The 23,706-nt window shown below is 50.0% G+C and overlaps 1 protein-coding gene across 4 annotated transcripts in view; it reads right to left on the bottom strand.

The window, feature by feature from the left end:
* The window catches only part of GRB10 (growth factor receptor bound protein 10), a 233,143-nt gene extending 215,982 nt beyond the window's left edge, over nucleotides 1-17,161 (bottom strand). For 3 of the 4 annotated variants that reach the window (XM_055420352.2, XM_055420356.2, XM_055420354.2), the window contains exon 1: nucleotides 16,951-17,161. The gene's annotated coding sequence lies outside the window, so the exon portion shown is untranslated. Of the gene's footprint in view, nucleotides 1-16,071; nucleotides 16,282-16,950 lie in introns of those variants that run through there. The other variant, XM_055420353.2, reaches the window with a different exon arrangement.
* Between the last annotated feature and the right edge of the window lie 6,545 nt (nucleotides 17,162-23,706).

Genomic DNA, 23,706 nt, shown 5'->3' with positions numbered 1-23,706 from the left:
AGACGCTGGCAGCCCAGTTTCAGGAACGCGAGGAGCAAGCAGACAGCAGACCAGCAAGGAAACAGAAGACCCAGACACCACCATAAACCAAGCACACAGCACAGACACACAGAACACCCCCCTCAGCCACAGGACAATGCGCGTTTTCCTTAAGTGTACACGGAACATCCTCAAGGACAGACCACACGTTCAGCCAGGGAGAAAGCTTTCCCAAATATGAAAACCCACAGCCACCATCTTACTCAATGGTGAAAGACTGAAAGTTTTCCTTGAAGATCAGGAAAAAGACAGGATGCCCACACTCCACACTTCGATTTCACACAGCATTACCAGGGCTATCCGGCAAGAAAAAGAAACGAAAGGCACCCCAATGGGAAAGGAGGCTTCCCCAACAGCTCAGGTAGAGAATCCGCCTGCAAAGCAAAAGACGCAGGTTGGATCCCAGGGTCGGGAAGATCCTCAGGAGAAGGAAATAGCAACCCACCTCGGTATTCTTGCCTGGGAAATTCCACGGACAGAGGAGTCTGGCAGCCTATAGTCCGTGGGCTCGCAAAAAGGTCAGATACAACTTAGGGACTAAACAACAACAAACTGGGAAGAACTAAAATAATCTCTGTTTGCACATGAATCTTATATGCAGAATACCTTAAAAATCAGACACATGCAAGAAACTGTAAGAATTAATAAATGTATCAAAGTTACAGGATATAAAATCAACATGCAAAAACCAGCTGTGTTTCTCTACACTAACAATGAACAATCTGAAAAGGAAATTAAGAAAACAATTTTATTTACAATAGCATCAAGAATAAAATAATTAAGAGTAAATTTAAACCAAGAGACAAAAGACCTGTATACTGAAAACTACAAAGCATTTCTACATGAGTATAAAGAACACACAAATAAAAAGAGACATCTTGAGTTCATAGACTGGAAAACGTAGTATCAAATGTCAAAACAATCTACAGATTCAATGCAATCCCCATCAAAATCCCATTAGCATTTTTACAGAAAGAAAAATAGCCATCCCCAAATTCGTATGAATTCTCAAGGGACTCCGAATAGCCAAAATAATGTTGAAAAATAACAAAGTTGGAAAATTCACATTTCCTGATTTCAAAACTTACTACAAAGTAATCAAGACAGTGTAATATTGGCATGGGACTAGGCACAGGCTAATGTAATAGAACAGAAGGCCCAGAAACCCTTACATATATGGTGGGTAAATTTTCAACACCATGCCGAGACTATTAGTGGGGAAAGGACAGTGCTTTCAATGACTGATTCTGGGGAAACTGGATATCCATATGCAGGAAAATGAAGTGACCCTTTACCTTACCGCATAAACAAAAACTAGCTCAAAATGGATCAAAGACCTAAACACAAGAGCTAAAACTAGAACTCTTAGAATACATCGGGGAATATCTTCGTAACACTGGATTTAGAGATGACTTCATGGATGTGGTACCAAAAGCAAAGGAAACAAAATAAAATACATAAACTGAACTTCATCAGAATTACAAACTTCTGTGTATTAGTGAGACAAGAGAAAGAAAAGACAGCCTATAGAAACGGACAAATAGTTACAAATCATATATCTGATGCTTTTTTGCATTTCTTTTCCTTGGGGATGATCTTGGTTCCTGTCTCCTGTACAATGTCAGGAACCTCCGTCCATAGTTCATCAGGCACTCTGTCTATCAGATTTAATCACTTCAATCTATTTCTCACTTCCACTGTATAATCATAAGGGATTTGATTTAGGTCATATCTGAATGGTCTAGTGGTTTTCCCTACTTTCTTCAATTTAAGTCTTCATTTGGCAATAAGGAGTTCATGATCTGAGTCACAGTCAGCTCCCAGTCTTGTTTTTGCTGACTGAATAGAGCTTTTCCATCTCTGGCTGCAAAGAATATAATCAGTCTGATTTCGGTGTTGACCATCTGGTGATGTCCATATGTAGAGTCTTCTCTTGTGTTGTTGGAAGAGGGTGTTTGCTATGACCAGTACGTTCTCTTGGGAAAACTCTATGAGTCTCTGCCCTGCTTCATTTCCTGCTCCAAGGCCAAATTTGTCTGTTACTCCAGGTGTTTCTTGTCTTCCTCCTTTTGCAATTCAGTCCCCTATAATGGAAAGGACATCTTTTTTGGGTGTTAGTTCTAAAAGGTCTTGTAGGTCTTCATAGAACCATTCAACTGCATGTTCTTCAGCATTAGTGGTCAGCACATAGGCTTGGATTACTGTGATATTGAATGGTTTGCATTGGAAACGAACAGAGATCATTCTGTTGTTTTTGAGATTGCATCCAAGCACTGCATTTGTTGCCTGTGATGGCTACTCCATTTCTTCTAAGCGATTCTTGCCCACAGTAGTAGATATAATGGTCATCTGAGTTAAATTCATCCATTCTAGTCCATTCTAGTTCACTGATTCCTAGAATGTTGACGTTCACTCTTTTCATCTCCTGTTTGACCACTTTCAATTTGCCTTGATTCATGGGAGTTGGTGATGGACAGGGAGGCCTGGCGTGCTGCAGTTCATGGGGTTGCAAAGAGTCAGACACAACTGAGCAACTGAACTGAACTGAACTGAACGGGACTGTATGCCACGATCTTAATTTTTTGAATGTTGAGTTTTAAGCCAGGTTTTTCACTATCTGCTTTCACCCTTATCAAGAGGCTCCTTAGTTACTGATTGCTTTCTGCCACTAGAGTGGTATCATCTGCATATCTGAATATGAAGAACTGATGCTGTTGAACTGTGGTGATGGAGAAGACTCTTGAGCGTCCCTTAGACAGCAAGGAGATCAAACCAGTTAATCCTAAAGGAAATCAGTCCTGACTATTCACTGAAAGGACTAATGCTGAAGCTGAAGCTCCAATACTTTGACTGTCTGAAAGGACTCATCAGAAAAGACCCTGATGCTGGAAAAGATTGAAGGCAGGAGGAGAAGGGGACAACAGAGGATGTGATGGTTGGATGGCATCACCAACTCGATGGACACGAGTTGAGCAAGCTCTGGAGTTGGTGATGGACAGGGAGGCCTGGCAAGCCGCAGTCCACAGGGTCGCAAAGAGTTGGACACGACTGAGTGACTGAACCGAACCAAAATGTGTTATCTAAGGTTGTTGACATTTCTACTAGAAATCTTGATTCCGGCTTGTGATTCATCCAGCCTGGCATTTCACATAATATACTTTGCACATAAGTTAAATAAGCAGGGTGAGAATATACAGCCTTGGTGTACTCCTTGTCCAATTTTGAACCAGTCTGTTATTCCAAGTTTGGCTCTAACTATTGCTTCTTGACCTGCATCCTGGTTTTTTAGGAGGCAGGTATAGTGGTCTGGTATTCCCATCTCTTGAAGAATTTTCCACAGTTTCTTGTGATCCACACAGTCAAAAGCTTTAGCATAGTCAATGAAGCAGAGTAGATGTTTTTCTGGAGCTCACTTGCTTTCTCCATGATTGAACAAATGTTGGCAATTTGTTTTCTGGTTCCTCTCCAAAAACCTAGCTTATTCACCTAGAAGTTCTTGGTTCATGTACTGTTAAAGCCTAGCTTGAAAGATTTTGAACATTACCTTGCTAGCATGTGAAGTGAGCACAACTGCCCAGTAGTTTAAACATTCTCTTGCATCGCTCTTCTTTGGGACTGGAATAAAAACTGACCTTTTCCACTCCTGTAGCCAATGCTGAATTTTCCAAATTGTTGACATACTGAGTGAAGCACTTTAACAGCATCATCACCATCTTTTAGGATTTTTAAGCAGGTCAGCTGGAATTCTGGCATCTCCAGAATGTTTTGTTCACAGTTATGCTTCCTAAGGCCTACTTGACTCACACTCCAAGATGTCTGGCTCTAGGTGAGTGATCACACCATAATGGCTATCCAGGACATTAAGACCTTTTTTGTATAGTTCTGTGTATTCTTGCCACCTCTTCTTAATCTCTTCTGCTTCTCTTAGGTCCTTACTGTTTCTGTCCCTTATCATGCCGATCTTTGCATGAAATGCTCCCTTGATATCTCCAATTTTCTTGAAAAAATCTCTAGTCTTTCCCATTTGACTGTTTTCCCCTATTTCTTTGCACTGTTCATTTAAGAAGGCCTTTTATCTCTCCCTGCTATTCTCTGGAACTCTGCATTCAGTTGGATATATCGTTCCCTTTCTCCCTTGCCTTTTGATTTTCTTCTTTCCCCAGTATTTGTAAAGCCTCCTCAGAAAACTAATTTGCCTTCCTGCATTTCTTTTTCCTTGGGATAGTTTTGGTCACTACCTCCTGTACAATATTACAAACCTCTGTCCACAGTTTTTCAGGCACTCTGTCTACCAGAACTATCCCTTGAATCTATTCATCACCTCCACTGTACAACCATAAAAGGATTTGATTTAGGTCATACCTGGCCTAGTGGTTTTCCCTACTTTCTTCCATTTAAGCCTGAATTTTGCAATAAAGAGCTTGTGTTCCAAGCCACAGTCAGCTCCAGGTCTGAGGTATACTAGATTTACAACACTATATTATTTTCAGATGTAAAACACAGTAGTTCAAAATTTTTATAGATTATACTCCACGTATACTTAGTATAAGGGTTGTGACCTGCTCCCACTGCAGAGGGTCAGCCCCACAAATGCCACCAAAGGTCCAGGAGCAGAGACATGCACCTGAGTCAAGGTGGTGTACAGTCCCCAGGGCCACTCCTAACTGGACCTGAAGCTCAGCACTGCGGCGTGATCAAAACCCCCGATCTGCTGGCCTTTCATCCTCACAGAGAACAAAGAGGGGAGGCGCCCACTTCCCGCTTGCTTGGATGGGAGGGAGACGGTTGGCAGTACAAGAGGCAGGACGATGGCTACCTGTGTGCGATGCCTCCAAGGAAACGTCCACCCACACCCTGGCAGGGACTCCTGCCGTCAACCAACAAAGGGCAACTGATCAAAGGGACAGTCCACGTGTTAACAGGTGATCTGGCTGAGCCTCTGCAGACGGCGGGCAGGAGGCCCCATCTGTGTTTGGAGCCATCACTTGGACCCCATCAAGAACGCGAGATCTCCCCAACGTCTACATCATTCATGGTCCCAGAGGTCCTGTCAATGAGGGCAGAGGCTCCCGAACAAAGACACAGTGTGACCAGATGTGTTTACCTGAGGCTCTGACACCAGACTACACGCCACCGAGATTAAACGGATGTCCAGCCAGGCCGTTTTCAGCAAAGAAAACTGTCCCATTTCCCCAGAAGCCCCTATCTGTTCACCTCCCCAGCTGGCTCCCACACCCACCGCCTGCCACTTGGCTCGGAGATAGAGGTTGGGCTTATCTGGGCGCAGTTACTACTTGTTACACATTAAACAACAAAGATTAGAAATGGTTACATAATGCCACCGCCCCACAGCTAACGTCCACAGAGGCCGTGGGATCCTGACTCTGGGGACAGGATGGCCAGAGACCAGTCCAGGATCCCGGGTTCCAAGAACTCGCACCCCTGGAGCCCCTCTGCTGCCAAAAGCCACGGCTAGGAGGGTGCGCTGCTGGCCACCAGGGCCTGGGCAGGTGACCCTGGGCTGGCCCCTCCCAGCTGGGGCATGGAACAGAGCAGAGACCACCGTGGGCTGGACCCCAGCGCATCCTGGTGTCAGCCCACTACAGGCTGTGCTACAGCCACCGCATGGTCACTGCATGCTGGCAGGCAGGGTTCAGGCACCACGGGGCAGGGCGCAGCGCAGGGTCCACGCAGGGCGCGTGCAACCCGCACCGAGTCAGGAGTCTTCTGAACAGAAAACCGGATTCTGGGGTCCTTGGCACCCCTGTGCTGTGCTTTGTCACTCAGTCATGTCCAACTCTTTGAGACCCCCACGGACTGTAATCAGCCAGGCTCCTCTGTTCACAGGGATTCTTCAGGCAAGAATACTGGGGGGGTTGCCATGCCTATCGCCAGAGGATCTTCCCAACCAAGGGATAGAACCCAGGTCTTCCCCATTGCAGGCATTCTTTACCCCTAGATACCCCAAGATCCAGCCAATCTGCTCAACTCGGAGAAGCATGGAAGGCATCCCAGAGAGTGGGCACCACCCGGCCTCATAAACGCGCTGGAGAGGACTCACTCCATCACTCCACATGTGCGCCCAGGGCCCTGCAGAGGACTCACTCCATCACTCCACATGTGCGCCCAGGGCCCTGCAGAGGACTCACTCCATCACTCCACATGTGCGCCCAGGGCCCTGCAGAGGACTCACTCCATCACTCCACATGTGCGCCCAGGGCCCTGCAGAGGACTCACTCCATCACTCCACATGTGCGCCCAGGGCCCTACAGAAGAACCCTGGGCTGCTGTCCTGGGCACACTCCTCTGCTTCAGGGGGAGGGCACTTCTAAGGAAACTACAGAGCACAGCCGGTCAAGGTGCATCATGAGAATCCAGGACCAAACTCCACATGACAATGCAATGGTTCAAGACCTTGCATCCCCTGGATCCCTGGTTCTCAAGGCTATTCCTAACAACCCCTTCCTCCCTCCGTTATCCCATCTGCTTCCCTCTAGGCCACCTCCACCCTGATGGACAAGGACACACTGGCCACTGTCAGATGCCAAAGTCCTCCTCACCCACTGTCAAAGCCCTGCAGAGCCCCACGCGTGGGGAAGTCCAAGACGCACCATGAGTCAGACGCACGACTGGGCACCTCGACACTCCTCACACCTCTGGGGCCCATGTGACCACCAAGGCCAGCCAGTTCTAGTTTTCCAGGGTCACACTGTTGCTGCTAAGTCGCTTCAGTTGTGTCCGACTCTGTGCGACCCCATGGACAGCAGCCCACCAGGCTCCCCTATCCCTGGGATTCTCCAGGCAAGGACACTGGAGTGGGTTGCCATTTCCTTCTCCAATGCATGAAAGTGAAAAGTGAAAGTGAAGTCCCTCAGTCATGTACGACTCTTGGAGAACCCATGGACTGCAGCCTACCAGGCTCCTCCGTCCATGGGATTTTCCAGGCAAGAGTACTGTAGTGGGATGCCATCACCTTCTCCAGTCCAGGGTCATACCCGCCCTCAAAATGTCAGAGCAAGAATAGCAGGGACGGGAAAGGCTATTTCTTGAAGTCACAAGCGTAAAGCTATTGGATGTCATGGAAAAAGCAGGGCTCTATTTTAAAATGATGGAGGGACTTCCCTGGTGGTCCAGTGGCTCAGATTTCAAGTCCCCAATGCAAGGGGCCCAGGTTCAATCCCTGGTCAGGGAACTAACTCCCACATACTACAGCTAAAAGTTAGCAAGCTGCAACTGAAGGTCCTGAGCGCCACAACAAATGAAAATGCCACGAGCCGTTAGGAAAGACCCGGCACAGCCAAACAAAGGACCGCGAAAAAAAAAAAAAGATACAAAGAAAATAACACACTACATGTGAGCAGGTCCTGTGCTAATCACTTTATATACATTCCACACATGCAACCATACACACACAAATGCAGACACAGCCCTGGAACAAAGGGTGACGAAGGCAGAGTAAGCGACTTGCATGAGGTGTCCAAGCAAGTAAGGATGCCACAGTGCTCCCTAGCAGAGCATGTGGTAGGAAGAAGGGCTGGGAGCTGTCCATGGCCCTTAGAACTAAACTCGGATGCAGTGCCACATCCACAGGTATGGGGAGCAGGGATGCCATATTCAGATGCAGAGGAGTCGCCAGCATGCAGCTCCCGGGACAAGCAGTGAAAGGAGGGGTGAAGAAAGTAGAAACTCACCCCAGGAGGATGTTCTTTCAGTATCTTAAAGTCAACCCAATGAAAGCTGGGGAGGCTGGTTCTGAGAGCAGAACCAGCAGGGCGTCCAACCTCAAGTGCAGGACCACGAGCCCTCCTCCCAGTCTGGGCCGATCACCACAGCTCGGAGGCAGAGACGCTGCGGAGGGAACCAAGGCACAGGATCCCACCCTAAGAATCCAGACGAAATCAACATGCACAGAGATGAACTGGCCACGGTGCCAGAGCCAGTCCCTGGAGGAGAGACCCAGCTTTCCTCGGGATCCGGACCTGAGGCTGGTCTGCTGCGCCTCAAGGTGGCAGCTTAGGCGTGCTGGCCCACCTGCCCCACCGCTCTCACCCTGGACGCGAGCTCCTGGACCTGATCACAGGCGCTCTGCAGCCTCGGGAGCAGAAACACAGGGCCTCCAGAGGTGATCTTTTTTAAAAGGCATAGAGCTGGGAGTGGGGGAGGGGGCTCACTCACAAATGTAAGAGCAGAACACCCAGCCAGGAGAGGAGATGGAGACCCACATGCCGCAAACCCCAAGCATCAGGAACGAGGAAGCAAGAGGGGGCCCACGGGAAGTGCGGGGCTCAGTCTGATCCCTCGAGGCCCCGCTCTCACTATGGGTGGGTGGGTCCTCTCCTGAACCAGTAACAGGGCTCCTGGTACCAGTCTGAGCACAGCTGCTGATGCCGAACAGCTGACAGCCACAGACTCCCACTGCCCTCCTAGTCACGGTGGAGAAGAGGCTTCTTCAGACAGTCTGACTGCCAAGGAGAAGAGACCCCATACAGGGGCCCCAGGGTCTCCCCACACAATGGGGGCAACCAAAGGGCCATACCCCGAGGCCCACCATCCGCCTCCCAGCGACATCGTTGAATGCAGGTGGCACAGCAGGGCCCAGACATCGAAGCAAAGCCTTGAGCCCTAAAGACGAAGGTCACGCAGAGTGGGTCAGACAGCACCCTTCAGCCTCACCTGCCTGGGCCCCTGAGTGGCCACTGCTGGAGAGAACACTGCGGGTGCGGGCAAGACAACCCCCGAGGCCAAGGACCACTGCCATGAGGCCTGCACCAAGCACCCACAGCTCCACGGAGGGAACAGGTAACAATCGACAGCGCTTCCTCTCCCCCACCGCCCCCAGGACCGTCTGGAGATCACAACAGTGGACCCTCAGCTTCTCTCAGTGGCCAGGTGGCCAGCCTCAGGGCCCATCCTCCCTCCCCTCACAGAGCCTCCCTCAGTAAGGAAAGAAAGTGCAGTTGCTCAGTCGTGTCCGTCTCTTTGAGACCCTATGGACTGTAGCCCACCAGGCTCCTTGGTCCATGGGATTCTCCAGGCAAGAGTACTGGAGTGGGTTGCCATTTCCTTCTCCAGGGGATCTTTCTGACCTGGGAATGAAACCTGGGTCTCCTGCACTGCAGATTCTTTACCCTCTGAGCCACAGATAAGTTCTTGCTTCTCATAAACTCTGCTTTCTGGGTAAGCCAAACGTGCAGAAAAATAATGTAAAAATTGAAGAGAAGAGAAACTATGGAAGAAATCGCCCCCCCCCCCAAAAAAAAGGTGGCTCAGAGGTTAAAGCGTCTGCCTCTAATGCGGGAGACCCGGGTTCGATCCCTGGGTCGGGAAGATCTCCTGGAGAAGGAAACGGTAACCCACTCCAGTATTCTTGCCTGGAGAATCCCATGGACGGAGAAGCCTGGTAGGCTACAGTCCACGGGGTCGCATAGAGTCGGACACGACTGAGCGACGGAACGGAACGGAATATCCAAAAGAGGTGTAAAAAAGTGGTGCGTATATGAGACAGGAGTGCTGCGCCATTAAAGCAGGGCGAGATTCAGGGCAGTGACGCTCCACGGCAGGCCCGCTGACTGTAACGCACCTCCCCGGAGACGCAGTTGGGAAAGAGTCCGCCTGCAGTGCAGGAGGCCCGGGTTCCGTCCCTGGGTGGGAAGATCCCCTGGAGGAGGGAAAGGCTACCCACTCCAGTATTCTGGCCTGGAGAATCCCCATGGAGAGAGGACCTGGCGAACTACAGTCCATGGGGTTGCAAAGAGTCAGAAACAATGGAGCACTCTCACTCACTGGTGGGGGATGTTGACAGTGGGGAGCCTTGGGGGCAGTGGAGACAGGAGTGTAAACAGTAAATCTCCATATTTTCACTCAATTTTGCAGTAACTGTAACACTGGTTCAAAAAGTAAAGTCTAAATTAAAAATAATAATAATCAAAATAGAAATAAAGAGGTCCCTAGAAATTAACAATGAAAACAAAAATTTTAAATCCAGTTAAAAGCCAAGTTGATATACTCTACAACTTAGAAGAACTCAACGAAATAAAAGATAATTTGAGAACCAGTCCAGCAGCTAACCATGAAATAAAAGTGATTCCAGGAAGAAAGAAGAGAAGATTGGGGGAGGGGAAAGAAATTAAAGAACTAATGTAAAAAATGGTCCCCAAGGATCTGAGTCACCAGATTGAAGGAGCCTTGATGTGCTCTGCCCGATAGATGTAGATGCCCAACAGGGCATAGGTACAAGGAATTTCTGAATAAAGACACAAAGAGAAAATCCTACAAGTTTCCAGACATGGAAAAAATAAATGAATAAAAGGTAAAACTGAAAAGTGAAGGGTACAATAAGGACATTTTTGGACAAGCAAGGTCTCAAAAAATTTGCACGCATCTCTTCTTTGGACGCTATTATGAAATGCTCTCCATCAGACTGTGGGAAGAGACCACGAAACAGGGATCATGAGAGCCAAGAGAAGAGCAAAGGGACCGCCAGGACCACGGAGGGGGAGACGGGGACAAAGCTGAACGGGGAGGTTGGAGGGCAGCCCGGCCCCTGGGGACAAAAGGCACATGAGAGACTGTTTCCCAGAGACACAACTGGCTGGATACCTAAAGGTGTCCAAGAGAATATTTGCACACCTGTGTCGGCTTGGAGTGGGGGCTGGGGTAGGGAGCGGTAAGTACATAAACTACCAAGCAAAGGCAAATACAACTCCAGAAGAAAACAAGACGTCCTGGAAGACAGAGAAGGCGATCCCAGCACACATGGCTGGACCACGGGCAGCCTTTCGGGCTGTCACCACAGCAGCCGCAGACTGTGCTGGTCCAGCCACTCTCACCAGAGACGACGGGAGACAGGAAGGACAGGTCAGGATGTGAATGAGACCAAGGTCCACTCCTCACCTTCTAAGAAGGGAAGTAAAAGGAGTCTGCACGAAGCTGAGCTTTGAGTGGGTGGGGGAGGAAGACAGGTGGTAAGGAACTGCAATACATTAATAAATATCTGCTTAGAAATACGGAGGCGAATACAGAAAATGTAGATAAACCTGGTTACTTCTGGGGAACTGACTCTTCAAACTATGTACATTTATTGCTCTGATTAAAAAAAAAAACTAAACTTCAAAAGTCTGCCCAAGGTATTGAGGGATTAGAAAGCTGCTGACCCTTTAAATGGACAAAACTTGTGTGAGAAAGCCAGGCCAGGAGAGTGGAAGACAGGGCCCCAGCTGGGAAGAAAAGGACACGACACAGGCCAGGGGTGTCCACCGCGGCCCTGCAGGCCCCGGGGTGGGGAAGGGCCAGGCCAGGTCTGCAGTTAGGTAATGACCAAACCAGGGAGCGGGAAGCCACCCTGACTTACCCCTCCTCCACTGGGGAGATGCTGGGAGGTCTCATGTACTCCTTTATCTACAGAGACATCCTGGCAGGGTTCCATGAGATCTACACAACTCTTCAGAGGAACCCAACAGCATTTTGGAACAAGAAGCCTGGAGGCTTTGAGGTAACATACCCACAATCTGTGCTGTCCATATAGGACATCACCCAGTTCAACCTCCCAGCCAACGGGAAGATTCCCCAAGCAGGGTCCCAGATTTCATGCAGGCGTCACCCTCAGGCCTGAAGAGACCTCCTATGCACATGATGTGTTCAGTTGCTTCAGTCGTGTCTGACTCTTTGCGACCTCATGGACTGTAGCCTGCCAGGCTCCTCCGCCCATGGGATTCTCCAGGCAAAAATACTGGAGAGGGTTGCCATTTCCTCCTCCAAGGGATCTTCCCGACCCAGGGATGGAACGTGTCTCCTGTGCCTCCTGCATCGGCAGACAGGTTCTTTACCACTGAGCCCCTCAGGAAGCCTGTGTGCGTGATGCTACCATACAAACTCCTGAATGTAAACGCTCCTCAGTTTGTAGCAGCTTTTTGGTCAAGATGAGTTTCTTGGAGCAGAAAATCCTAAGATCATTACTGATACAGGATATAATTAAAGTCTTCACATTAAAGTGTGTTCCCAACTCATAAAAGACTGTAAGGAAACACTCCCAGGGATGAAAGTTTTGCAAAAAAATAAACCAAAAGCCCAGCAGGTGGGAAAAGTGAGTATTCACAGGGTCTCTCCCCTCCAACAAGCATCTCAAATTTGCCGTTGGCAACCACGTGACAGGGGGTCTCCAGGTACCTTCTGGGTTCTCTCCTGCAGAGTGAGACAACGGTGAGCTCACAGCCAGGGCCAGACAGGCAGGCTGCCGGGCAGTGCCAGGGCAGTGCGAAGACAGCTGAAGATCCCAGCCACCCAACATAATTTCAGTTGCAGTGACGGTGAAGAGGGCAAAAACACAGCCAACTCTTTCCGGGCCACGTGCTTTTGGAGCTTGTGCTACCAGGCGAGATTGCGGCTGTTGGTACCCAGGCCCGCTGACCTGGCTCCAAGACCCAGTCGGACTTCTGGGGGACGCAAGGCCGCCAAGAGCACGGCCCCAGACACAGTGCCGGAGCCACTCAGGGGCACAGGCAGCCCATCACGATGTGCGGTTCACATGCATTTCAGTCAAAGCTGGGCTAGGTGTCTCTGCAGACTCCAGACACCAAGCACCCTGGGGTCCTAAAGACAGAGGCCACCAGGCCCGTGTACCTGCGCCCAGCGGTCTCCATGCAGGCATCCAGCATCACAGTGTGTCTGAGCCTGTGTATCTCAGCAGCTGCAAATGTCTTGTTCCTGGTCACAAAGAACCAATTTTTGACGTCTGTTCCTCCCCATGGTCTGGTTCAAGTGGTCTGTGGCCAGGCGAGGTCTCCACGCCACCGTCCACCTCTGCTCATAGCATCCTACCCATGGGCTGCTCTGAGGCCAGGAGAGGCTTCTCGCTCACACTGACTGGTGCTGAAGGCAGATTTCAGCCAGTGACACAAGGTTTTGTACAGCTAATGGGTCCAGAGACAAAAATACAAAAAAAGTAGTCTTCTTTCTAACAGAGAGAGACCTGGTAAATTAACAGAAAGCAGCATAACCCAGTGTGCAAGCTGTTCTCAGGCAGGCTTAGGGTCACAGACGCAGCATCTCTGAGCTGTCACCACGTGCCAAGGTGCACACGGCCCCAGAGGCACCCCACCCTCCCTGTAGGTCGGCACCCCTGTGACTCTCATTTTACCAGTGAGCTAGTAACAGCTAGCTCCATGAGCTCACCCAGCTGCTTAAAGAAGAGCAGGAGTCCAGCTGAGGCAGAGTGCCCGGTGCAGTCATCCGTATCGTCCACCCACCTGGGCAAAAGCAGAAAAGAGCAACACGGCGGCACAGGAGATGCTGAAACACACAGTCCAACCTGGCAGAGGAAGCCTAGATGAGAAACCCCTCAAATCGGGGGTCTGAACAATCAAGGAAATCGCGCCCCAAGCCAGATGTAAAGTCAGTGGTGGAAAAACAGGAACAGTATTCAAGTTTTCCCAGCAGACCCAGTCCTGACCCACTAACTTCGTCCTATGCGTCTAGGTGGGGGTTCTAACGCAAGACGACGACTTGAGTTACTTCTACCGCAACACCCACCCCTTTCCCAGATGAACAAAAGAGCACCCAAGCAGGCCAGGCTCCGCTTACTCTCAAGCCCACCTCTCCCGCTAGAGGAGCAAAAATGGGTATCTCCTCGCAGTTGTTTTATCCCCAAAGCAGAAAGTCAGGAGCCCTCATTTCTAACTCTGGGGTGATTTTTGATTGCTTTTTTTTGGTCTCAAAAACAGTCGTCCCATCTTTCCTTTCGTTATCACAGAAACGACAGCAGACCGGTGATTTTACGCATTATCTGCTCTCATCTCCTTACAGTCAACAGGACATGATCATCAGGAGCACGGACGCCGAACAGAGAAGGCGGGGTAACAGACAGCTGCCCAGGAACGCGCAGGAAGCAGGAACGCACGGAAATGCCAGGCAGCGCCCCAGCGGACGCAATCGGTGATACACCCGTTGGAACAAAGACCTTGTGGACGGTTCCCAGGTCCCCAAAGCACCTATTCGCCCACCAAGTCACTTGTCTGTTCTAACATCTTCCTTAATCTCCCAAATGCCCAGTTAAGCAAAAGATAAAGACAGGTGAAATAAAGTCTCAACACGCGGAAACACTTTTAGTGAAATTATGAACATATGACTGACTACATACATGAAAAGCAAAACAAATGTTTTCTCTTTATAGACCCACACGATTCCACGTTGGTTTGACAGCATGAGAAACTGACAAAGGCATCACACCCCAAGCTGTAAACACACACACTTCCTCCCACGAAGGAGGACAGAACTCCCTACAGTCAGTGTCAGAGTTCTGACAGGCAGACCAGCCAACCACCATGCATGGCTCTTCTGACCAGCGGTTAAGAGTTGGACAGAATTCCAAGGCAATAAGTTCCTTAAACTACGTCATCTTGAAAGTTTTATCAGCTATACCAACCTAGAATTTCTAAAGCTGTTAAGAGGAAGGTAAAGGCACAGTGGATGTCTTTGTTCATGCAGGAGCTTGGTTTCTATACATTGTCAAGTCTTAGAACAGCCTCATCATCCAAATCAAAAGTTCGAGAGTCTGGCTTTGTTCCCCTCTCCCGCTGGAGGGTTAGTGGCCACAGAGATGGTCACTGTAACTGGGCCGGGGCTGTCCAGGTCCCAATCCTGGCGGCTACCACGCTACAAGCCCTGGCATGAACCTGCCCAGGTCCAGGTTCCTAGTCCACAATGAAAGGCATTTTGCCCAGTCCAAAAGCTGTACACACCACAGGCAATACCCAGTAGATGACTTTAGCGGGGCACAGCTTTTATTAAAACACAGTTCTCATTACAGTAAACATAACCACCATATCAGACTCAAGACTTCGTGGTATCAAAATTTCCTTCCAAAACAAATGTGTATCTAAGCACAAAAAGTGAGCGGACCAAAGAAAACATTGATAATAGCCTAGTGATAGGGCAGGTATCCAGGAGCCACGGTAATGGGAACAGAGCCTGCTGGGTCTTTGGGTGTGTGACCAGCCCAGGGACGCTCCTAGGGCCATTTCTCTTTTAGATGCACAGAAGCAGGAACCACAGAGGACTGGAAAAAAAAAAAAAAAAAGAACCCAAAGCTTAGGATCTGGTGATAGCTCTGGCCTTTGCCAGCCATGTGACTGGAAGTGCCAATTAACCTCCTGAGCCTGGGTTTGTGAGTGTCTGATTCTCTGCCACCCCATGGACTATCGCCCACCTCCTTGGTTCATGGGATTCTCAAGGCAAGAATACTGGACTGGGCTGCCATTTCCTACTCCAGGGGATCTTCCTGACCCAGGGGCCAAACCTGAGCCTCTTACATCCATCTCCTGCATTAGGTGGTGGGTTCTTTACCACTAGCGCCACCTGGAAACCCAAGCCTCAATTTCCAAACCTGTAAAATGGGGAGCAGGAGGCTGCTGAGGATTAAACATAATCAGGCTTTGAACGTGTCCCATAGACCGTGAAACGCCACACAAGTACCCCTGCTGCACTTCTCACTTACTGCTCAGTTGCTGGCTGTGTGACTGTCCTCAAATTCCCTCCCCGGGATCCGGGGATTGGCCCGTGTGGCCTTCTCTCTGAAATGTTTCCAATAAAACTCAAATGTTATATGCAATAATCCTAGAGTTCTGATTCTTAACTGGAAAACTTAGTCATCTAGAATCATTCCTGGAAACACTGGTTTCAGAGCTCTTTTCCTAACAAAACACTAACCTAAAAGACACCACCATCGCCAGAAGTCGGAACTTCTTTTGCTACAGAAACCTAGAACCTATCTATTTTTCCTCCTGGAAAGAACGAAGGAATCAGCCGGTCAACTCCTATGAAAACCGTCCGACTTGGTGCTGTAAACCCTAGGCAACGCCTGTTGCTGTGTTAACATGTGTTCTTAGTAAAACTGAGCGAAACATTAGAGAAAGCACCACTTCGGAAACTCGGGGGCTCCGAACCGCTGAATCAGCATTTTCAGAAACAAAGTCTTCTGGGTTAGGCCTTGTAAACAGCAGCAAAGAGCAAGTTGTGCAATAACGCGTGTTTACTCACGAGCGCTACTTGTTTGGGTCTTTTCTCCGCATCTCTTGAATGAAGCTGGGGACAACGTTTGCAAGAAAGCTTTCTCTCCAACAAATGCATCAGAAAGATCCGGGCCCGGGCAAAGTCACCTGTGGCTCCCCTAAGTGACCCACCGCCTCGCCGAGGCAAATGACAGAAAGTTGGCGTTTCTTCCAACCCCAAGACAAGAAAAACACAATAAAAAGTAGAGACTGTCTCATTTCCATAACGCACATGCTCCAGGGCCGTCCTCAGGCAGGCGCGGGGAGAGGCGATCCGGAGGCCGAGAGTTGCATCAGAATCGCCTTCGGAGAACCGCACGGCTCTTATCACATTTCCCCGGCTGGCGGGCCGCTAACCCGCGAACCCTCGACTTGGGGTTAGGCCCCGGGGGCGGGGAGACGGGTCGCCAGCAGAACCAAAGGGAAAGATCCCAGGATCGGGCTCGCTCCGGCTCCGGAGGGTCCGGCCCCACCGCCAGAAGGGGGGCGCACCGGGGGCTGCAGGGGCGCGCGGCGCCCACCCTCCAGGCGATCCGGGAGCGCGGCCTCGGCCCTGACCGCCCGGCGGCGCAGCCCCCACCCCGGCCCGGCCCGTGAGCCGCCGGCGTCGGACGGGAGGGCTCCAGAGGGCGCCGCCCGGGCTCCCCGGCTCCCCGGGGTCGCCGACGCCGAGCGCAGCGCCCGGCCCCCGCCCTCGCGCGCCGCAGCCCCCGGCCCGCGGCGACGCCCTTCCGCCCGCCGCGCCCCCGCGGCGCCCGGCGTCCCCGGCCCGGGCGGCCCGCGCGCAGACAATGACGCCGGGGCTGCAGCGCGCCCGCCCGCCGGCCACAAAGTAACTTGGCGCCTCGCTCGCCGCCCGACTCCGTACCTGCCACGGCGCCGTTCCCGGCCGCCTCCGCCGGGCCGCCCGCGACCCTCGGCGCGGCCGGGGCGGCGCGGGTCCCGCGGGGCGAGGGCGGCGCGCAGGGCGGTCCCGGCCCCCGCGTGCCGCCGCCGGGGACAGCGCGCAAACTTTGGCTCGGCGCGGGGCTCCGCGGCTCCCGAGCGCCCAGCCCGCCACGGCGCGCCGCTCGCGTCCCTTCCTGCCTCCTCCCGGCCTCCCCACCCCCTCGATGGGCTTTAAACCCGCCCGGCCCCGCCCGCCGCCGCAGCCGCCGCCTCCGCCTCCTCCCCCGGTCGCTTTTCCTGCTCCTCCTCCCGCCGCCGCCGCCGCTGCCACCGCAGCCCGGACCGCTCCCGGCCGCCGGCGCGGGCAGGGCGGTGGCCTGGGCACAGGGCGGGTCGCAGAGGGAGCTCGGGGCGCTGGCGGGGTGCGGGGCCAGGGCCGGTCCCGGAGGTCGCTGCTGCCGGGGGCTGGCACAGGGGACTGGGAGCCGGCAGCTGGGCGTGGGCGCCCGGACCCCTCGTCCCGCTCCCTGGTCTCCCGGACGTGGAACCGCGACCACCCAGCCTGGAGCGCCCTCGAAACACTCATCAGACCCCTCCTGGAAGGCAATTTGCAAGCGAATTCTTTGAAACTCAAGTTGAAACTGTGCGGCCCCGTTCCCCGTCCCGGACGCAGCAGGAAGACTGGACGGAGGAGCCTGAGGAGCGGCTGCTGCACTGGCTGTGCCTTGGGCTGCGGTCCCGCCTGGGACCGGGGAACCTGGGCTTCAGCGTCCGCCCGCCGCTGGCGGGATCTGGAGCCTTGACCCTCGTAGCCACAGTTTCCCTATCTGCATACCCGCGTGGAGCGCGCCTGGAGTGGGAGGCCCTGTTTATTTTCTTTATACCAACAGGCCTCAAGGTCCTTATCTTTGCTATAGGCTAATAAGCCCGTCTAGGAGTAATGTCCTGAGGGTTAAATGAGATGTTGACTTGTAACATAAAGCGAAAGGTAAGAAGGAACCCGTGTGTTCATGGACACCATTGTCATTAACACGATTATTAATGTCTCTATCGAATCAAAATTATAATACAAATAAGATAATAACAATAATTATGTCTTTTTCTGGGATTTGATATTATAAAAGCAGCTGCAGTAATAACTTACCTTCATTGAGCGTGCGTTTTGTGCCAAACATTTCATTAATCCTCTGATTTCACCCTCTGAGCTTGTTCCTAGGAGATGCCCACTGCACAGACTAGGAAACCCAGTCTCCCAGAGGTTAGATAATTTGCCGAAGGTCAGAGACATTATTTTGCCAACACAGGTCCGTCTAGTCAAAGCTTTGTTTTTTCCAGTAGTCATGTATGGATGTGAGAGTTGGACTATAAAGAAAGCTGAACACTGAAGAATTGATGCTTGAACTGTGGTGTTGGAGAACTCTTGAGAGTTCCTTGGACTGCAGGGAGATCCAATCAGTCCATCCTAAAGGAAATCAGTCCTGAATATTCATTGGAAGGACTAGTGCTGAAGCTGAAACTCCAATACTTTGGCCACCTGATGCAAAGAACTGACTCATTGGAAAAGACCCTGATGCTGGGAAAGATTGAAGGCAGGAGGAGAAGGGGACGACAGAGGATGAGATGGTTGGATGGCATCACCGACTCAATGGACGTGGGTTTGAGCAAGCTCTGGGAGTTGGTGATGGACAGGGAAGCCTAGCATGCTGCAGTCCATGGGGTCGCAAAGAGTCAGACACGACTGAGCAATTGAACTGAACTGAAGTAGCTCCTAAGTGCAGAATAAGGATTCTGCCAAAACCCTTCAGGGCACTTTTTATAACTTTTGTGTTTCCCACCTTTGGCCTGATTTATCCATGAAAGTTCATCCTTTCTTGTAACTGAAATAAGCATCCTGAAAATATCTCCCCATTGGTCCAAGTTCAGAAAACCCTAAGATGAAACATCTAGAGAGAATAATGCAAAGGAACTTAGTTCCTGGAAGAACTTAACTGAACACAAAGATTCCTGTAATAGACAAAGGATCCAGAGCAAATTAAAGAGGAAAAAGACTTGGGCCACTTGTGGAGAGCCATAAAAGTTTGACTCTTAAGAGTTTTGCCAAAGGTTCCAGTCAGCATGGAGACCGTGAACCAGCCAGAAAGCCTGATAGACAGAGGGATTTTATAGGTGTTTGAAAAGCACCTTATATGTAGACATATTTTCCTGGATCATTTCTAAGTAAATTCAATACACTAAAACCCCTTACCCCTATATATGGGCTTGTCAGTGGTAAAGAATCCTTCCAGTGCAGGAGATGGGGATTTGATCCCTTGTTTGGGAAGATCCTCTGGAGAAGGGAATGGCTACCCACTCCAGTATTCTTGTATAGGAAATCCCATGGACAGAGGAGCCTGGTGGGGTACAGTCCATGGTGTCACAAGGAATCAGACATGACTTAGTGAACAAGCACAGGCATATTGTGATATGTCCTTCCTATGAGTAGGGATATTATCTATCATAATCACAGTATAGTTACCAAATTGTAGCTTAATAATGATAAACTATGTGCATCTATTCTTGGTCCAGATTCCAATTTTGCTAGTTGCCCTGACAATGTTCCTTATGGTATTTCTTTCCTCTCCCTCAAAAGATCCACTCAAGACTCAAGTATCATATTTAGCTGTCTGAAAATGTGTGGGTTTTCAAACACTACTCTTCACTGAGAAGGGATGAAAATAAACGTCCTCAAGTGTTTTCATGGTGACATCGATCCCCAGAATTCCTCGGACAAGCCCTCATTCCCCACATGTTTCAGCTCTGTGTAGACCTTGCCTGCCTCTCCCTTCTGGGCAGGGCCTGCTCCTTACCACTGCATGATCCAAGTTCATGAACTTGTCACTCTTGTGGCTACAGAAGCTGCAGCTGTCCCCTGTGTGATGATCCGGACCAGCCGATCCTGTGGGCAGACTGCACCTTAGTGCCTTCCCCAGCTGCAGATTCCAAAGGCCCACTGGCATTTGTTCAAGAGGATGGATGCCACCATCATGCAGTACAGCCACGAGGGTGTAAATTACCATAGAGAACCAGCCTACTGGGCACAAGGCAGGGTGGCTTTGGGCTCAAGAGCCTCATCAAGGGAAATGCTATGGCTACAACTATGTGTCAGCACAGAAAATGGGATTTTGTGATGGGGAAGTATTCAGTTATCCCAGGATGTGCTAGAAGGCTCCTTTAGTTGCAAGTAGAGAAACTGATAGACTCTAATTACAATCAGAAATAAACTGATTAATACTTGTCTCCCCTGTTGGCTGTGGGCGTGCAAAGGAGTAAGCACATGCTGCTCACTAGGGCCGTTCGAGTAGGGAGAGTGCCTGGCACTGAGCGGGAACCTAGGGGTATGTCATCACTGGGAAGCTTATCCTGCAGTGAATTCATCACCAGATCAAATGGGAATGCTGTGCCCTGGGGCCCAGGCTCTAGCTCCAATGCTGCCAATAGCCTTAACGAAGGAAAAGAACAAGATGAATAGTACCCTGACAGTAAAATGCTCTGGCCAGAGTGGCCTGAATTCACTTCTGACCCCATGGGGGGAAGGTCAGGCCTGTAGCGCCACTGGGCCCAGGCAGATGCGCCAGGAAGGCAGTGCTATAAGCTGGTGGTCAGCACTCAGGACTGGGGGTGGGAGCCGCCTGCAGTCAGGACATGAGCACAGTGCCCACCCCAGAAGCCTGGGGCCCACCCTGCCTGCCTGAGAGGGTTCACCCCCCTGAGGTCACTCCGCATTTTTAACAGATTCCCCCACCAGTCACATGCCCACCCATGTTCCAAACAGGGTGATCCTCTGACTCTTTCAAACAAGAGAAATACAGACTGCCCCTGGCATGCAGAGGGAAAACTTCCTGGAGGCAGCAATGCCCCAGTGGAGCTCTGGAGTATATCTAAGATGGTCAGTCCCACACAGAGGGAACCAGAGAAAGGTCTCCCGGATGGAGGGAGACTTGCAGGCCTTGCCAAAGCCAAGGAAGAATTTGCCTAGTAGTTGCATTTCTTCATAGCATGAAGGCAGGAGGACATAAGGGCATCAGGGGGCTTGGCGAGAGACCAGGATGCAAAGGTAGGGAGGGACTTCGCTGTCATGCTCAGGCGTTTCTACTTTATCCCAAAGATGACATGTGGGTCCAATCTGCCTGTCTGGGGCTGACCAGCACCGTGCCCTCCCCTCATGGTGGAACTTCACATAGATCCCCCTGCCCTTCTTTGGCCCCTACATAGCAATCGATCTGCTCAGGGATGACAATTGGTCCAAGGTGTGTGTTTGCTGGTGTGCAGAAGGATGGACCAGCCAGATGCCAGCACCTGGGATCTGGAGCGGGTCTGGCCCAGGTGAACCACAGCTGCTCTGGGCTCAGTCTGTGAAGAGAGAGGCTGAATGTCAGTCCCAGGGAGGTACTCTCTGTCTCCTGCCTCCCTGAGCCTGGGCTCCTGTATCTCTTGTTTCAAATTTCCACTGAAACCCATTTTCCTTATGATGTCTTAACATGTAAAATTGTCCTTTTCCTTCGAAGCTTGAATCAGATGACTTTACAACCAGATATTCACTGAAGGATATTACCTACGTCTGGTTTTTATTGAGGCTTAATTTGCTTTCAGGGACTTCCCTCCATCCAGTGGTTAGGACTCTGCATTTCCACAGCTAGGGGTGTTGGTTTGATCCCTGGTCGGGGAATTAAGATCCCACAAAGCACAAGGTGCAGTCAATAATAATCTGCCTTCAGAAAAATTCACATTTTGCAGTTTTATAAAGATACACAGTTGTGTTACAATGACATCAGTAAGGATGTAGAACAGTTTCATCTCCCCAAAAGGGTCCCTCATGCCCCCGCCCCTAGCAGCCACTGGGCTGTTTTCTGTCCTAACGATTTGCCTTCTCAAGATTGTCACATGAATGGAATCTCACAGTATGCAGCCTTTTATGTCTGACTTTTCACACTCAGTAGAATGCATTTGGGATTCATCCATGTCGATCCGTGAGTCAACAGCTTGTTCCTTTTCAATGCTGATTGCTATTCCATGTATGGATGTTCCTCAATTAGTTCATCTTCTCACTAACTGATGGATGTTTGGGCTAGTCCCAGTTTGGGGCAGTTATGAATTTGAAAAAAAAAGGCTACATGGGTTTTTTTCTTGAGAAACCTGTTTGCAGGTCAGGAAGCAACAGTCAGAACTGTTTGGAACAACAGACTGGTTCCAAATAGGAAAAGGAGTATGTCAAGGTTGTATATTGTCACCCTGCTTATTTAACTTATATGCAGAGTACATCATGAGGAATGCTGGGCTGGAAGAAGCACAAGCTGGAATCAAGATTGCTGGGAGAAATATCAATAACTTCAGATATGCAGATGACACTACCCTTATGGCAGAAAGTGAAGAGGAACTCAAAAGCCTCTTGATGAAAGTGAAAGAGGAGAGTGAAAAGGTTGGCTTGAAGCTCAACATTCAGAAAACTAAGATCATGGCATCTAGTCCCATCACTTCATGGGAAATAGACGGAAAAACAGTGGAAACAGTGTCAGACTTTATTTTCTTGGGCTCCAAAATCACTGCGGATGCTGATTGCAGCCAGGAAATTAAAAGACGCTTACTCCTTGGAAGGAAAGTTATGACCAACCTAGATAGTATATTAAAAAGCAGAGACATTACTTTGCCAAGCAAGGTCCGTCTAGTCAAGGCTGTGGTTTTTCCTGTGGTCATGTATGGATGTGAGAGTTGGACTGTGAAGAAAGCTGATCGCCGAAGAATCGATGCTTTTGAACTGTGGTGTTGGAGAAGACTCTTGAGAGTCCCTTGGACTGCAAGGAGATCCAACCAGTCCATTCTAAAGTAGATCAGTCCTGGGTGTTCATTGGAAGGACTGATGCTAAAGCTGAAACTGCAATACTTTGGCCACCTCATGCGATGAGTTGACTCACTGGAAAAGACTCTGATGCTGGGAGGGATTGGGGGCGGGAGGAGAAGGGGACGACAGAGAATGAGATGGCTGGATGGCATCACTGACTCCTGTGGACATGAGTTTGAGTGAACTCCGGGGGTCGCAAAGAGTCGGACACGACTGAGCGACTGAACTGAACTGAACTGAACTGAAGAAATGACCCAAGTAATTTCTCTTGGGTAAATAACTGGGGGCAAGATCATGGGGTCAAATGAAATGTGTTTAACTTTGGAAAAAATTGCCAAGCTGCTTACAAAGTGACTCTGCCATTTGTGTCTGTACCAAATAAATAAATAAACAAATGTGTGAGTGTTTCTGTTCTATGTCTTGATCAGCACTTGGTATTGTAAGCCATTTTAATTCTGGCCCTCCTGACTGGTGTTTAATGATGTCTCATTCTGATTTTCATTCACGTTCTCCTTATGGCAGATAACACTGAGCATTTTTTCTTGTGCTTGCTTGTTACATGTATACATTTTTTTCTGAAGTATAGATCTCTGGTCCATTTTTTTTTTTACCATTATTTTCTTAACATTGAGTTCCAAGTGTTCTTTATATATTCTGCATACCTGTAGTTTAGCAGATATGTATTTTGAAAATATATTCTCCCAGACTTTAAAAATTTTAACCTTTACATTTTTCTGTCTTTAAAAAAGCAAAGGTTTTTCATTTTGTAGGTTAAAAATTATCAGTGTGTCCTTTTGCATTTTAACAATGATCTCCTATGTTTTCTCCTAGAAGTTTTACAGTTTTAAGCTCTATGGCAGG

The sequence above is a fragment of the Moschus berezovskii genome, chromosome 3 (assembly GCF_049115385.1).
Source record: "Moschus berezovskii isolate FMDL1 chromosome 3, NW_MosBer_1.0, whole genome shotgun sequence".
Classification (NCBI taxonomy): Eukaryota; Metazoa; Chordata; class Mammalia; order Artiodactyla; family Moschidae; genus Moschus; species Moschus berezovskii.
The sequence above is the reverse complement of the archived record's forward strand: the minus strand, read 5'-3'. Positions and strand labels throughout refer to the sequence as shown.